Genomic DNA, 5,423 nt, shown 5'->3' on the forward strand with positions numbered 1-5,423 from the left:
CTATTGTCTTTAAATAAATACCTTCTGGCAGCCTCTCAACAGTCAAGTTTTCATAGACCTCTAAACTTTATATAGGACATTTTCCATCACAGGGTATGTTGCATCCACATGGAAACTCTTTGTTGGCATATTTTTTATCTTCAATTCCAAGGCACACAATGTGCAGCCACTGGCCACACATGCAACACTGCACCCAGCAAGGCCTTGTCAGGTGTGGGTTAAACCCGTAGGTGAGAGTGCAGGCTGACATATCACCAAAAGCACACTCTTCTGCATGTGCCCCATATGGGCCAAAGTGGCAGACTGCCGGTGTGACATGGTTGATTGAGGCATACTTGCTTTTAGGTACTGTTGGAACCCACACAAGATGCAAGGTTGACGGATATTTAACATCGTGCAAAGGTGGATCAATTGTTTATACTGTTTGTAATGGTCATCTTTTGCACAGTGTTGTTGGATTGGACGACTCAAAAGATGGGATAGGAGGTGTAGTCTAGTTCCATCTCTAAATGGAAACTGAACAGGTCCCATCAACTCCTCCCTCAACAGCAGCTCTATCTCTTCTGCAGTGGCATTTTGTGAAACAGGTTTCTGCAATTGTGTTGCTGTACTCAACCATAAATGGGTAAGATCCCTGAACTCTTCCAGAATATATTTTGCATATGGCACGATATCTTCCACCATCCTGACCACTGATGACAGACGCAAAGTCATCGCCATGTTCTCAGTGCCATATATTGCTGTAGAGACCACATTGTGAATACAGTTTCCATTGGGAGTGGCACTGAGAACATTCCTCTCTCCAATTGTCATTGGAAGTAACTCCTGTCTCCAGTAATGGCTGCATGGACCATGTTGTTGATAATTTATATTCAATCCTTTGAAGGTTCGAAATTATGGTATCAGACAACCCCCAAAGTTGATCCCAGCTTGTGATCTGCTTCATTGTCTGCAATGACTTTTCATCCCAGCTCATATCTAAATTTCCAAGATGATCTATCTCTTGTCTTACCTTATGAATCCCACATGTAGCATCACTTTTGTCTGCCACACTTTTCTTCTCTTCACAAATTACTTATTAAAGATCGAGTATTATCTTTAACTAAGATCAAACTGTGAACAACAAAATTGACACAAGGTGACACGCTAATTGCTGATAAATAACAAAAAGACGATCACACCTTTAGTTACCAGTTTGAATTGAGAGGCTCATATCATTTTGTTGTTTTCAACCCAGTTGATAATAAGCAGTGAAATCTAGTTCTCAGTACCCATTTCTGTCTGCTGTGACCACTTGAACGAAACAAGGAATTTCGCAGTGAGTCCGGTACATTTTCTGCTATTGTCTTTAAATAAATACCTTCTGGCAGCCTCTCAACAGTCAAGTTTTCATAGACCTCTAAACTTTATATAGGACATTTTCCATCACAGGGTATGTTGCATCCACATGGAAACTCTTTGTTGGCATATCTTTTATCTTCAATTTCAAGGCACACAATGTGCAGCCACTGGCCACACATGCAACACTGCACCCAGCAAGGCCTTGTCAGGTGTGGGTTAAACCCGTAGGTGAGAGTGCAGGCTGACATATCACTAAAAGCACACTCTTCTGCATGTGCCCCATATGGGCCAAAGTGGCACACTGCCGGTACGACATGGTTGATTGAGGCATACTTGCTTTTAGGTACTGTTGGAACCAACACAAGATGCAAGGTTGACGGATATTTAACATCGTGCAAAGGTGGATCAATTGTTTATACTGTTTGTAATGGTCATCTTTTGCACAGTGTTGTTAGATTGGACGACTCAAAAGATGGGATAGGAGGTGTAGTCTAGTTCCATCTCTAAATGGAAATTGAACAGGTCCCATCAACACCTCCCTCAACAGCAGCTCTATCTCTTCTGCAGTGACATTTTGTGAAACAGGTTTCTGCAATTGTGTTGCTGTACTCAACCATAAATGGGTAAGATCCCTGAACTCTTCCAGAATATATTTTGCATATGGCACGATATCTTCCACCATCCTGACCACTGATGACAGACGCAAAGTCATCGCCATGTTCTCAGTGCAATATATTGCTGTAGAGACCACAATGTGAATACAGTTTCCATTAGGAGTGGCACTGAGAACATTCCTCTCTCCAATTATCATTGGAAGTAACTCCTGTCTCCAGTAATGGCTGCATAGACCATGTTGTTGATAATTTATATTCAATCCTTTGAAGGTTCGAAATTATGGTATCAGACAACCCCCAAAGTTGATCCCAGCTTGTGATCTGCTTCATTGTCTTCAATGACTTTTTGATCCCAGCTCATATCTGAATTTCCAAGATGATCTATCTCTTGTCTTACCTTATGAATCCCACATGTAGCATCACTTTTGTCTGCCACACTTTTCTTCTTTTCACAAATTACTTATTAAAGATTGAGTATTATCTTTAACTAAGATCAAACTGTGAACAACAAAATTGACACAAGGTGACACGCTAATTGCTGATAAATAATTAAAAGACGATCACACCTTTAGTTACCATTTTGAATTGAGAGGCTCATATCATTTTGTTGTTTTCAACCCAGTTGATGATAAGCAATGAAATCTAGTTCTCAGTACCCATTTCTGTCTGCTGTGACCACTTGAGCGAAACAAGGAATTTCGCAGTGAGTCAGGTACATTTTTTGCTATTGTCTTTAAATAAATACCTTCTGGCAGCCTCTCAACAGTCAAGTTTTCATAGACCTCTAAACTTTATATAGGACATTTTCCATCACAGGGTATGTTGCATCCACATGGAAACTCTTTGTTGGCATATCTTTTATCTTCAATTTCAAGGCACACAATGTGCAGCCACTGGCCACACATGCAACACTGCACCCAGCAAGGCCTTGTCAGGTGTGGGTTAAACCCGTAGGTGAGAGTGCAGGCTGACATATCACCAAAAGCACACTCTTCTGCATGTGCCCCATATGGGCCAAAGTGGCAGACTGCCGGTACGACATGGTTGATTGAGGCATACTTGCTTTTAGGTACTGTTGGAACCCACACAAGATGCAAGGTTGACGGATATTTAACATCGTGCAAAGGTGGATCAATTGTTTATACTGTTTGTAATGGTCATCTTTTGCACAGTATTGTTGGATTGGACGACTCAAAAGATGGGATAGGAGGTGTAGTCTAGTTCTATCTCTAAATGGAAACTGAACAGGTCCCATCAACTCCTCCCTCAACAGCAGCTCTATCTCTTCTGCAGTGGCATTTTGTGAAACAGCTTTCTGCAATTGTGTTGCTGTACTCAGCCATAAATGGGTAAGATCCCTGAACTCTTCCAGAATATATTTTGCATATGGCACGATATCTTCCACCATCCTGACCACTGATAACAGACGCAAAGTCATCGCCATGTTCTCAGTGCAATATATTGCTGTAGAGACCACAATGTGAATACAGTTTCCATTAGGAGTGGCACTGAGAACATTCCTCTCTCCAATTATCATTGGAAGTAACTCCTGTCTCCAGTAATGACTGCATGGACCATGTTGTTGATAATTTATATTCAATCCTTTGAAGGTTTGAAATTATGGTATCAGACAACCCCCAAAGTTGATCCCAACTTGTGATCTGCTTCATTGTCTTCAACGACTTTTCATCCCAGCTCATATCTGAATTTCCAAGATGATCTATCTCTTGTCTTACCTTATGAATCCCACATGTAGCATCACTTTTGTCTGCCACACTTTTCTTCTCTTCACAAATTACTTATTAAAGATTGAGTATTATCTTTAACTAAGATCAAACTGTGAACAACCAAATTGACACAAGGTGACACGCTAATTGCTGATAAATAACAAAAAGACAATCACACCTTTAGTTACCAGTTTGAATTGAGAGGCTCATATCATTTTGTTGTTTTCAACCCAGTTGATAATAAGCAATAAAAATTGATATTTCATACAAGCCTTTAATTAACTCAATACCGGTAATAATAACAAAATTTCAGTTTGCATACTTTTAAAATTCTATGTGCGCAGCATTAGGTAGTTTTGATCTTTTGTTTAGAAAAAAAAACGTAACAATGTACAGCCTTCATTAAAAAACATTTAACATCTTTAATTAATGAAGTTGATTTTTGCTCCTATTCTACAGACAGTTTCATTTGACAACAGGACATACGTAATTATGTCTCCAGCCATACAGTGGTGTGGGAGACATATTGATTTACTCCTGTATGTGTGTTAGTCTTTCTGTCACAAAGCTTGTCGGCACTCTTTAAATCGAACATTTCTTATCCTATCTTCACCAAACTTGAACAAAATGTGTTTGCCAATAAGTCCTCGGTCTAGTTCGATAACTAGCCAAATTGGCATAGGCACTTCGGCATTCTGGCCCTTAAAACTTGTTTTTATGCCCCCACTTTGGTGGGTGGGGGTGCATATAGATTTGCCCTTGTCCGTCCTTCCATCCGTCTGTGTTGTGTCGCGCCTAGCTCCAAAAGTATTTGACGTAAAGTCGCAAAACTTTACAGGACTGTTGGTCAGCATGTGTAGTTGTGCACCTGGGGTTTCACGTCCAGATTCATTCAGTCTTGTAGGAGTTATGGCCCCTGACTTTGTAAAAATTGGTCATTTTAGTGTTGTGTCGCGCCTAGCTCCAAAAGTATTTGACGTAGAGTCGCAAAAGTTTACAGGAATGTTGGTCAGCATGTGTAGTTGTGCACCTGGGGTTTCACGTCCAGATTCATTCAGTCTTGTAGGAGTTATGGCCCCTGACTTTGTAAAAATTGGTCATTTTAGTGTTGTATGTTATATGTACATTATATATGGTTATTTTTTGCTTTGTTTTTAGCTCACCTGTCATAAAGTGACAAGGTGAGCTTTTGTGATCGCGCGGTGTCCGTCGTCCGTCCGTCCGTCCGTAAACTTTTGCTTGTGACCACTCTAGAGGTCACATTTTTCATGGGATCTTTATGAAAGTTGGTCAGAATGTTCATCTTGATGATATCTAGGTCAAGTTCGAAACTGGGTCACGTGCCATCAAAAACTAGGTCAGTAGGTCTAAAAATAGAAAAACCTTGCGACCTCTCTAGAGGCCATATATTTCACAAGATCTTCATGAAACTTTGTCAGAATGTTCACCTTGATGATATCTAGGTCAAGTTCGAAACTGGGTCACGTGCTGTCAAAAACTAGGTCAGTAGGTCTAAAAATAGAAAAACCTTGTGACCTCTCTAGAGGCCATATATTTCATAAGATCTTCATGAAAATTGGTCAGAATGTTCATCTTGATAATATCTAGGTCAAGTTCGAAACTGGGTCATGTGCCATCAAAAACTAGGTCAGTAGGTCAAATAATAGAAAAACCTTTTGACCTCTCTAGAGGCCATATTTTTCATGGGATCTGTATGAAAGTTGGTCTGAGTGTTCATCTT

The 5,423-nt window shown here is 40.3% G+C and overlaps 1 pseudogene; it reads right to left on the reverse strand.

The window, feature by feature from the left end:
* Positions 1–2,746: 2,746 nt before the first annotated feature.
* Positions 2,747–3,492, reverse strand: LOC128549552 (uncharacterized; annotated as a pseudogene).
* Between the last annotated feature and the right edge of the window lie 1,931 nt (positions 3,493–5,423).

Source organism: Mercenaria mercenaria, chromosome 2 (genome assembly GCF_021730395.1).
Source record: "Mercenaria mercenaria strain notata chromosome 2, MADL_Memer_1, whole genome shotgun sequence".
Classification (NCBI taxonomy): domain Eukaryota; kingdom Metazoa; phylum Mollusca; class Bivalvia; order Venerida; family Veneridae; genus Mercenaria; species Mercenaria mercenaria.